Raw genomic sequence first — 12,645 nt, 5'->3', positions numbered from 1 at the left:
TTGAGTTACAACAGCTTCTAAGTCACCACCACACAGAACTGATCATGTCAACCTTCTTCCTCTGCTGCAAGATCCAATGCAGCAGTTAAACATTTACATCAAGTTTTACAGTGTAGCTGCGATGAACTAAGCAGTTACACAGTTACCCTGGCTCAAATGAGGAGTACTCGGGCTGATGACTGGCATAACCAAATCTACAGTTGGCTGTGCTACAGAATCACAGAATGGCCAGGGTTGGAACGGACCTCAAGGATCATGAATCTCCAACCCCCCAGCACATGCAGAGCCACCAACTTCCCAATTTAATACTACACCAGGTTGCCCAGGTCCCATCCAACCTGGCCTTGAACACCTCCAGGGACGGGGCATCCACAACCTCTCTGGGCAGCTGTTTGAGCACTTCACCACTCTCTCTGTAAAGAACTTCCCCCGACATCCAACCTACATCTTCCCTCCCTCAACTCAAAGCCATTTCCCCTCGTCCTGCAGTTACCTACCCTTTCAAAGAGTTGATTCCCCTCCTGTTTGTAGGCTCCCTTTAGGTACTGAAATGCTGCAATGAGGTCACCCCACAGCCCTCTCTTCTCCAGGCTAAACAAGTCCAGCTCCCTCAGCCTGTCTTCGTAGGGGAGGTGCTCCAGTCCCCTGACCATCTTTGTGCCTCTCCTCTGGACCCTCTCCAACAGCTCTCTGTCTTTCTTGTACTCCAGACCTGGACACAGTACTCCAGATGGGGCCCTCACAAGAACAGAGTAGAGAGGGACAATCAGCTCCCTGCCCCTGCTGGTCACCCCTCTTCTGATGGAGCCCAGAATTCCATTTGCTTTCCGAGCTGCAAGAGCACACTGCTGGCTCATGTTAAGCTTTTCATCCATCAAGACCCCCAGGTTGCTGATACTTCTGTTTAAAAGAGTTGGTGGATTTTGTCTGTCTTTCAGACAAGTTTGTTGATGATATTTCTGCTGCTTTTTCCAATAGCACAGCTCACCACTGCAATTTTGCAAGCACAGCTTTATGGACTGGTTTACTTGATCTGCTTCACAGCAAAGCAGCCTGCATTTTCAAAAGTTATTTTACCCACTTCATTGTTTTTCAGCTGGATCTGTTTCCCAATTCAGCTCACAGCACAGCTCTGCAAACAGCTGCAGCAGCAGAACTGAAGGCCTAATGGGGAGGTGCATTAGATGGGAGCACTCAGAGCTAAGCACTGCCAAACTAGCTTTTGGTTCATAACGCTGTAATGCAGCACACGTTGCAACTCCTTATATGTAAGCTTCACTGCTGAGAATGAGGTTAATGCTTATATTTTTTTCTTCTCTCCTCCACCTGTACTCCACAGCTAACCTTCCTCAAAGTAATACTGTAAGGCTGTGCTGTTACACGATCTTGTCACCTGAAAAACTAAACTTCAGAACTCTGCCACAGGGATATTCTGGATAATAAAGCTGTTTGGAGGCCCAATGATGCTCCCTCCCACCCCATCATGGATTACTAAGCACAGCAGAAGTGACTGAGTCATAGTCACCAAGCACTGAGGAGCACTTTGAAGAAGCACCAATGTGCAAATTCTATCATTCCCACTTTGCTCTCAGCTTCTGGCCACCAAAGAGCACATGCTGCTCAATGCTGATCTCAGATGGCATGGCCACTATCACAGCTCTCAGATTACCAAGCTGATAAAGTGATTAAGAAAATCAACACAGACTCCAACTACTTTAACTCAAATTATTTTCTTAAATCCATTTGTGAGTTAACTCTATGAACAAGCTGCACCAATGCCAATGAGAAGATCAGAACCTTCCAAGTGAATCTCATCAGTAAAGGCAGCGACTCACTGAGCCACATCTTGAGGTTCAAACTTGGTCCCCCTCCCATTCCGCTGCCAAAATCAGTACTCTCTCTCTTCTGGTGCACAAGCCTAGCTTTTCCAGTGATAAGAAATGAAGTAAAACCTTCAAATGGCACCTTGCATTACGGTGGAAGAGCTGTCTAATCCCAATCACCTTCAAGTATTTTACACTTTGCCCTGGTCCATATAAAGCCAAGAGCTTTAATATTAATGATGGCTGTTTAAAAAACAAACAAGCAATCCCTAAAACATCATAATTTAGCATCACTACACATACAGGCATGGCAACAAAAAATACAAAAGGTGCTCTGTATCAGTGCATTCATTTCACTGCAACGATCAGTTACATTGACATGAACATTTCTAGATTGGATTACTTTTCTCATGAAGGTCACAAGGCTTGAGTAGCACTGTTTCAAAAGAGTTTAGCCTGAAAAGTAGAACTTAATGTTAATTGGCTTCCAAGAGCTTTATTTTATTTCTTCATTTAACAGAGCCCAGGTTAATAAACCCGTGGATTACCTTATGCTGCAGCCATAAAAGGAGAATAAGCAACTGCAGGTTTGGATATACCTTCTACTTGGTCAATCCAGCTTTCCACAGGTAACAATACCTATTAACATCCCTACATCCCACCTACCCCCCCATTATCTACGACCTATCTTATTTCTGAGGATAGTCTGCTAGCAGCCATACCCTTCACAATCCCCTTTTCACAGCTAATCATGCTCTAACTTAAAGCAGGGCGCTATCTGGGTTTATTTTACTCCAGCACACTTAAGTAGCTAGGCAAAAACCTTACCCTGAGTTCTAAAATACCATTTCCTTGCCTGTGCTTATTCATAGCCATCCTCTTCTCTCCTCTGTTCTTGACTCCTATTAAGAGAAGGTCTAATGATTTCTACTTCAAATAAGAACTGTGCTCTGCTTCAAGGATTGGAAGCAAATGCCTTAAGTGTGCTCTCACCAGGCATGCTCTGACTTCCCCCGAAAAAGAGATGCTGCCAACCATGCTAGATCAAAACAATGAAATCTGCAGCCCAAGATATCACTGCTAATTTCATGAAGTGATGCTTAAATGCAGGGGAGGTTCTTTTCTTGAAGTTGTTAAAGAAAAAGGGCTGTAATCGTCATGTTCTTCTATCTGACTCACAAGCAGATGCTGTACAGTTTGATAATTACGTGATTCCACATGACATTCAAAATGAGCTTTTAAGAGGATTGTATTTCTACCTGTACCAGTTTAAAAAGACAGACTTGCAGATATGGACAAAAGGCAATCCTATGTCCACTAACACGTGGACTGCTGAGAAAGCAGACTAGCAAATGCCTCATCCCAGAGTTCACCTGATCAGTATCCTAATGCTTCAAGAAAGACATTTTAAACACACAACTGTTGATAATTTTATTTAAGTAAATAGACAGAGAGTGAAATTAAAGCCCAACACAGGATAAACGCTCAAAATCATTGCACATAAGATAACGAGGAAAAGGGACTACAGGAAACAGTAAGAGCAAAAACTTGGAAGAACAAGGTCTGTAGCAGTCCCAAGGGGAAATACACTTAACACTGCATGCTAAACATGCACTATGCACCACCTTACCTCTGTTTCCCATGGAGTCAGAGACTGAGCTCTGATCAAAGCCGATGATACTCCAAAAAAGACAATTCCCATGCACTGGAAAGTATTGGCTCCATTATGAGTATACAGGGTAAAAAGAAAGGATGGAAGATTACTGGCTTACCAGTCCCATTAATCTTTCATTGTGTTACGCCACACGTAATCTCTGTGCAAGGAATTCCCATGTTATATAGTTAATAAAGTCATACTACAGTGTTTTAAGGAGATTAAGGGGTGAAAGCAGCCTGAAGCCAAGAACATGCTAATTAGAGTATACAATAGAAACGTTAATCGAGTAATCTGCAGGAAGAGGAGGAGGGAAGGAAATGACCTAATTCCCTGCACTACTGAGTGGTGCCTAATGGCAAGAAGAAAATTCTTTCAAGGGCCAAGCAAACAAAGATCCATTGTTAGAGAAGAATGCTTTGCTCTATCTCATGCTGTTTTAACGTGAAGGGTAGATGGTACAGCTTTATGAACCATACTGACCACTTCTGGAAGGGGTCAGGAGAGGATAATTAGATTTGCAGGACAGCAAGTAAAAGAGCCCCAAATAGAATCTCAAGTTAAGGCACATGAAACTCTCCTTTTTGAAAAGATCTGCCATCTCTACAACGTTGGTCATCCAACAGCCATGGTGTGTCTTAGGCAACTATGGAGCAATCCATTGCTGAAGCTGCAAGAACCTAGGTCACAGAAGCTATAAATCACACTGCAAGAAGCATTTCCCATGGCTTGAGTCATCCTTAGCCATTGGATGAGCATAACACGCACCGCTTATGAAGTCCTGTTCCACTCTTAGAAATTTGTGTGCCTCCTCCTGTGGTGAAACAGGAAAGCCCTTCATTGATTTAAGTACAGTATGTTACCATCACCACATATTCCGTCTTGCAGACCAAAAGCATAACGGTCCCAGTCTCAAGGCCGGTTTCTGTTTTAGCAGGCACATGTGGCCTTTGGCACTCTATCCACTCAGTACTTCCAAATTCCTGCTGGGGAGAGACCCCACCAAAAAGAGTGCATTCTAGATTACTCATTGTTGGATTGAGAAAGTATTTCACAGTTAATCTTACTGCAAGCTGAAGGAACCTCCAAGCAGTACTAAAGAAACACCTGCAGGTTGGCAGGACTATTCACAGAACAGTCAGTCAAGAATTAATCCTAGTTCTAATTCTAAGCTGATTCTAGCTGGAGTGATACGATGTAAAATATAAAAACAAAAGCTAACTCCAAAAGACTCCAATGATATCAACAATATTTTCTGTCTGAGGTTCAAAACAAGAGAGTTTTAAGAGATTTTAAACTCAGGTCTCCTTCAAATAAGCCATCTGGCATTATAGGTTTCTCACCTTTACCCTTCTTCATTATGCACCAAAAATCAGAACAATATCTATATGTTCCCAAAAGGCTAAGTCAACCTCTTTCTTATGAGGAACTTCACAGAATCACAGGATAATCCAGGACCTCAGGATGTCATTTAGTCCAACTCCTGCTCAGAGCAGAAGCTCATTTCCCCGATGGCAAATTATTACAGTAAGGGACTTCAGAGCTTTAAGCATGAAATGGCCCCTCAAGACATGCCTTCCCTTGGGAAATAGGAAAAGCATATTGAATGGCAGAGAACTGCAGATGAAAGAAGACTTCCAAACCAATCTGGAGCTTCATCTTTGTTCACAGCCTTCCTATGCTAGTTTATTTCACCATTTGCCTGAAGCAAAATGTTTAGCAAGAACTACTGCAGAGAGCTCACTGTAGACACACCAAAGACTGTGTGGGCTAATTATGCATTGGAAAGGATAAGAGCCACAACATCTCATGTTTTACAATCACTTCAAGAAAAGTGTGTTCCATGTAACTGTGCATGCGCTGGCATTACAGAACTTCACAGCAATCACTGCTCAAGTAAGACATTTTGGATTTGACCTGCTCTTGAGACAGTCCTTTTTCTGGCCTCTCAATAATGGTCTGAAATATCTGAAGTGCTGGATTCCCAAAATCCAAGGCAGAAAAGTTAATACTGAAGAGAACATTACTTTTCCAAAAGATCAAACTCACGATTTAGCAAATTGCTAAATCAGAAGCACACAGATGTAGTTGCACTGGGCTTCTATCCAAGAAAGTAACCTCAAGGGGTCTTTGTTTTTTTGTTTTTTGTTTTGTTTTTTAATTCTCCAGGAACATTTCTGGATGTTGAAAACCTTGCAAAACTAAATGTCACATCTGCAAATTCAATTAACATCGGCTATGGACAAGTACTTCCTCAAAGAACTTCGTAGTAGTTCCGAGTTCTTTGAAGAGCAGAACTTGGATTCACTGAGCTCCAGGTATTAGTCTCTCTAGATTAAGAAACAGAGTCCCAATTCAAATTCATTTCCACGATGCATTTTTCCTGCTTGCAAAACTTAAAGGTACTGCTAGCAGGACTAGCTGAACCTGCAATACCTGAAAGTTTTCATTCCCACAAAGTGAGATCGTTTGATCAGAGACTTCTTCAGAGAAAGTTAAGAGAGCGTGTTGCTAGAAGTGTTCACACATCTTTGCTTCACTTTTAGTATGAAAACAACATTTCATATAGGCCAAAAAAAGACAGAAAGGTATTCAGTTATAGAAATTCAGCTGTGAGATGTTGACTCTCCAAACTCACTTTCCAGTGAATCTTAGGAAGGACAAAGTTTAGAAACTATTCAGTACAGTTTCTATTCAACTCCCACATTACACAAATGACTACCTTAAAACAAGGCATACACTTTTTCACTTTGAGAAGTTGTGAAGTATGAAAGCTAAGTTCATCCAGCAGTTTCCCTCTGCTTTATTCTTAATTTCTCATCACCCTGTTATTACACTCCTAACACTCACCATTTCAGCTGTAAGTTCATTTGTTGTTCCAGTAAAACAAACAACAAAACATGTTGGATAATCTCCATCAAGTTTGTAGCTCATGCATGAATATTTGGTAACTTACAGCTAATTAATGTACCATCTTACTCTATTCCTCCTTCTCTTCAAGCTTCAAACAGCCTTCACGTAAGGTTCAGAACACATCTCTTCCTAAACATATCACCTCCAGCATTTACATATAAAAGTGTATGACCTACATACCTCTGGATGGATGTCAGAGGTCTGCCTACCCCCTGCAAGCCCAGCATCAGTGTTCTACAGTGGCCTGACAAAGCATACTGCAGCTCCATGCACAAGTTAAATGGCTAGTTGGGCTGCAGTTTCCCACATTTCTGACATTCAAGTATGTCTTTCTAAGAATATTTTAAATCATGTCATGTGAGATCAGGTGCAGAAGAAAGGATACTTTAAGCAAGGATCCGAGAGAAAAGAATTGGTTTCTTCACGCATATAGGTTTCTAATAAAGCTATATTTCAGTATTTCCAAATACATTAAAAGCTGTATCTCGACAAATAAGGTTAGAAAGTTTCTATGCTAAAACTTGTAGCTATACATAAACACAAAACTTTTTACGAACTTATTTTCATATTACTATCCTTCTACAGCCAGCAACGCAAACAGACCAAGTTTCCAATTTTTCCACCTCCTCATGTTGCTTTGGATCACTTACCAGTTCCCACTTTGCTAAGAGAAAAAAACCTCATGCTATCTGATAATACATTTTTTTCCTCCCTATCTATATTTAAGGAGGAGCAATAGTTTACTTCCTACACTTCTAATCCAATTTGGCTAAGAGGTTTGCTGCTTATAAAAATAGGCAGTTGCACTCAAGAGGATGCAACAGCCATTGGTTCACCTCTACATGGGCATTAACATTTAGCAACACACAGGTCATCCTCCAGTACTGGTAAGAAGTCAGTGCTAAGGATTCCTTCCCTAAATTTTACCCTTAGGTTGAAATGGGAATCCAGTGTACCATCCACATGTACAAAGCAAGAGCTGGTAGGTGCTTTTGATTCTTTTCTACCACTCTCAGTGCAGCAACAATTCAACACAACTTTGCGGAGGGACAGAGCATAGAGAGGAACAAGACCTTCAAGTTTTTTCCTGAAATTTCAACAAGAAAGAAAGAAAATACTGTTACAGCAATGCTGGAATGGTGGAAATAGCTGTAACCTCAAAAGCACAACCATTAAAGTATTATGGATGGTCTTTTCAGATAGAACTTCTGGTACTACTATGCATACTCTCACAAAAAAAAAAAAAGCCAAACAGAGTGACTAAACCAAAGAGATTAAGAGCAGAAATCATACTTCTACAAACACTTAAAGTGACTTTGACCTGACAGTATAGCTCTTAGTTGTGTTTAACACTTGAACATGGAGATACAAAACTTTCAACTATAACTCAAGTTCACAATTGGCAATTTACAAAGAAAAATGTGACCTTCAACTGAATAAGGCAAGTGCTTTCTTTTTGAGTTAGCACACTCACTAGTAAGTCCTCAAAAGGCAAAATATTTTCAAGTGTTTGGGTCATGCAGGACCTGTTTTTCAGAAGCACCCAGAACACTTTCCAGCAGTAGTCAGTGTGCACTCATTGCTACACAGTATGTAACCATTCAGCAGGTAGCTTCGTGGCCTGCCCTTGCATTTACAAGGATGGCCAGTCACGTCATTCACTCTAATGAAATGACATTAGCAAGACAGCAATTTGACTCTTCTTAATTCTACCGGTGAGGAAGGTGCTCCTGAAGACAAACAAGTTGTTCTTTGATCATCTGAAGACAGTGGAATTCTGTCTGAAAGCAAACATACAACAAATAGCCTAGAAACTGATAATATTTGTAGAACTGAGATTTGGGGACACAAGCTCAGTAAATTTCTTATCATCCAATACAGGTTTACTTATTTCCCACAAAATGTTTTCAAGCAACACAACTCAAGAAAGTCTGAAAAAAAAAAAACACAAACCCACCACCACCACAAGAAACGCATGCTTAAAGCTGCATCCTAGCTAAAACTCTGAATCTCTGTGGATACTTCAAAACTGCCTGAAGAAGCCTCACACCAACTGCAGTTGAGCAGTTACAGATTAGGCTACAGATCTGAATGAGCTCATACATGAAAGAAAACTCACAACTCTTTACCTTTTCATGCATTTCTCAGACACGCAGAGACAAATTTGCCGTACGTTGGCAAATTCACTTCTAGCAATGGCTTTGGGTTTACAAGATACGTTTTGAGAGGAGGACTTCAAGCAGCACAGAATTACTCATTCTCTCTCACAGAAAAGCCTTTGCATTCAGGCAGCACTGCAGGGCAAGTGCACCAAAAAGAGCCACAAAGAGCTGCAGTTTTGGCAGAAATCTGACCAGGTCATTTTTAACTGCTAACACTTGACACAGCAGTACTTTACAGAGTTTGGAAATAATTTCAGATGGCTTACAGCAACCGGCCATTTACAAACCAAAATGATTTGTTAATATACTACAGACTTCTTCCTTCCTGAATCTTGAGAAACAGCTTGAGAGAAGACTCAACTTTGACCCTGTGTGCACCTCAGAAATTCACATCAGCATCTGATACATTACTGCTTGGGTATCTGTCCTCAAGTACATGTGCACCAAAGAAACGTTAAGCCCTGCTTTTCAAGTACTAGTTTTTTTTTTTAGTATGGAAGAGCTATTTTGCTTGCCCTTTAATAGCCAGCTGTTTAAGTACAGACTGATTAATTGCCAGAAATCTGGCTCTTCAGAAATAACTCTTTGCAACTTCTTCAGGACAGACCAGCCCCCTCAGGACTGACATTGTTCATGAATTTCTCTTCAAATCACTAACAGCTGTTCACACTGAGCACATCAGTGCTTCAGTCACGTGCACTCGTAAAGGTTTGCAGAAGTCCTGCTCACATTCAGTTTGCATGCTTTATTAGTTACTCTGCTTCTTTGGGGATGCCGTGTCAACCATGCAAAGAGAAGCAGAATGCTGTATGGCAAAGGTACAAGCAGCCATAGTAGCCACATCTACATGCGTTAGGAAGTCACTGCTCAGACTTAGCTGGCTTTGGCAACCTTAAAACCAGTTGTAAAAGTCACATATCTTCTCTAAACAAAGCAAAGATGGCTTCACAGTCGCTGTTGTATTTGAAGGTCTGAAGTCATTCTGCACCTTCAGCATTTTACTGATGCAAGTGTGTGAATTACCCGTCCCAGGCACAAACTCCAAACTACACAAATAAATACAGTGCTGTCACAAGCTAACCCTTCTATAGCCTTGTTTATACTGTGCAGTTCTTGCCTGTGCACAGCACTGTTGGGACAAAAAGAAGCCAGATCAGCAGGGCACCAACATGGAAATAATACCTGTGCTAAGGAACATTACAGAACCAACATCGACTATCAGCTCCAATTATTTGTTTACTTATTAGTAGCCCCGTTCAAGTCTTTTTTTCTGTTTGTAAGGGAGAAATTTCATTTTAATTGTAAAAAAAAAAAAAAGCCAATAGAAAGGGGCAAATAGAGGAAAATTCTATATTCTAGTAAGTCTTTGCTCTAAAACCAATCTACAACGTTACGTTTTCATCTTGAATTCATGCTTTAATAGCACTGGGATAGAGCTTAGAGACATCATGTATATAGCTGTACCATTTTTATCACATTTAAAATCTAACCAAGTACCTATCTCATTTTAGAAATGAGAAACAAATACTTATTCAAACAAATACTTACATAGAAGTTTACCTGTAGACTAAAAAAACTGGATAAAAAAAGGCTGCAAACTGCATCCCCAAAGCTATATGACTTGGCCCATATATGCTGAAGACTGATAGATTTATATTTACTTGCAAAAATAAAGTTAAAAATAAAAAGATTAAGAAAATGCAGCAGAGAACTCATGTCCTCTACTACAGGTTAGACACATTCCAGCCAGAAATGCACAGAACAATCTGAAACCATTCCAACATACAGAAGATGCTATCCTTTGGCAAAGCTTCAGCCCTCTGAATAACTGCTTGCAAACTCAACACACTTCAGACAGCTTTTACTGTGGCACAAATGAAGACTTCCCATTAAATTTTAATAAACGTTTGCAGTCCTTAAGCTTAGCTAAAGCAGAATATTGCAGCAAGATCCTCTAAAGGATAAGTGTTTTCTTGGTTTTTGGCTTTGTTTTTTTTTTAAGCATGCCAAAACCATTAGTTAAAAGGATAACCTAAACAAAGCCATTGTTAAAAAAGTAAAGCTACATCATACCATGGCTGGAGCAGCTACACAACTGGTCAGAGAAGAAAGATCATTTCCTGGCACAGTAATGTAGCAACAGACGAGTTCTTTCTCTCTTTGTTATTACATTAAGCTTTCACAATGTTTCACAAAAATAAAACTGAGGTTTGCAGCTCATCTGCAAACAATCAATTGAACTGAGCAGCAGGACTTTGTTTCTCAGTATATTATGCCAAAAAAAAAAAAAAGTAAAAGCATACTTAGCAAGGAAAAGGAATTAGACTCCTACTTCTGCTCTTGTTCACCTGCCTGGTCACCTCACCAAACCTGATATCCAAGTCATATTTATTACCTGCAAGTAAGTATTGCAAGTAAGTATTCAGCTCCATTGGAGCCAACCAAATTAACCAGCATAAGCAAGATGGCTATCAGCCTGCCTGAGCAAGACTGTACTAGAGCAGATCTGGGCTGAACACGTAATTTAATTCACCGCTCTGATTTTGGATAAGCCCCAGACATTCAGGATGGTTGCGGAGCAGAGACAGCACTCAGTGCCAGCTACAGTACTTCAGTCGTGCATTGTTTGACTGAAGAGATGAAGCACTCAGAAGCCAGGAACCTTTGAGATTCTCCAGGACTCAGCTTCACTAACAACTGTATTCCACAGCTCTTAGGGAAGCAGAGTTTTGCTAAGTTTGTTGCAAGTATACTGGCTTATATGCAAGCACTTGAACACTGTAAATGTTCTCTGATCCATTCTGTCTTGTTAGAGACTATTCCTTTACTAATAGATGAAGCTTTTGAATTGATAAAGCAAAGCTCCACTAGCTACAGTATTTTTAAAGCTCTAGATCATACCATATTATCTGACAAGCTCTGCTTTCAAATACAGCAGCACTGTCAAGTATTGTGAAATAAAAATTTCCTTGGAAGAGAAACTTGACAGAAAACAGAGGCATGGTGGAATCTACAGCTGATCTGAAACTGGAAGAGCTATGCAGCATTAATCAAGTCCAACTCATTTGAAAAAAAAAAAAATGACATTGAGTTTTCTATACTTAAAGTGTTCCAGGTTGTTCACCACCTATACTGACTGCTCACAACCAGCTTTAGGATTTAGGCAGTTTAAATAAGAATAGCAGCCACTGATGTCATGATACCTTTGATCATGAAAAACATCATTACGATTACTATCTCATGCCTACTGGCTCTGATCCCCCAAGATGTAAGGTCTTGTTATTAATCACACCCATTGGATTTGAGCTTGCATTCTCACTTTCACTAAACTTAGTTTTGCTATCAAAGCTGGACTAAGCAAGCAAAAGATGATGTTCTCGTAACACTCCTTTATTACTTTTGTGCAAACAGTAATGAGGCAGCAGTTGTCCAGAAAACAAGAGAGTGAATAAAAAAGAAGGAGCCACATACAGACAGTGACAGAGCTAATAAAAGCAAAATAAACATTTTAAGCCTACCACATCAAAAGGGCATACTGTCAGACTAATGACAAAACGTAAGATTTGGCTCCCTGAACCTCTGAGACAGGAATTTGATTGCAGGAGTCTTCCATGAGGTTGGTGAAAAATGTCTCCTGCTTGCTGGAAAGTTGTGGTCAGCAGATCCAGGGCAAAGAAGTGTGCAGGGCTGCACAACTCAGAGCCTGGGAGTGGGGTTGCATGCAAACAGGCCAGGGAGACAAGAGGGAGAAGCAAGACAGCAGGCACTGCAATATTATACCAACTCAGAGCCTCTGGAAACAGTCTTCAGTAGAAATTCAATGTTAGGGAATGAGGAAATATGGCTTGGTAGAGCTTAACAGTCAGATCTCTTGTCAGCAGTTTTATAAAAGCTAGGGCAGTCAGTGTAAGGAGACAGTCATGAATAACTTAAGGCATTTCTTCTCCACCCACTTTAAAAAGGCAGTGTTAAGGGAACAAATATAGTTATGGTCAGTAACAGCAAGACAGCACTAATAATTTGCATTGCTCTACACTTGTACTTCTAGCAAGTAACCTTAAAATCTGAAGAGCTAAATAAAAGGGATATCTTA

The 12,645-nt window shown here is 40.5% G+C and overlaps 1 protein-coding gene across 2 annotated transcripts in view; it reads right to left on the bottom strand.

Annotated features, from left to right (window-relative positions):
• PELI1 (pellino E3 ubiquitin protein ligase 1) overlaps window positions 1-12,645 on the bottom strand; it is a 44,131-nt gene that overhangs the window by 19,665 nt on the left and 11,821 nt on the right. The gene's annotated exons all lie outside the window — the stretch shown is intronic.

The sequence above is a fragment of the Phasianus colchicus genome, chromosome 2 (assembly GCF_987193195.1).
Source record: "Phasianus colchicus chromosome 2, bPhaCol1.hap1.1, whole genome shotgun sequence".
NCBI lineage: Eukaryota > Metazoa > Chordata > Aves > Galliformes > Phasianidae > Phasianus > Phasianus colchicus.
Note: the sequence above shows the minus strand (reverse complement) of the source record. Positions and strands in the feature narration are given on the sequence as shown.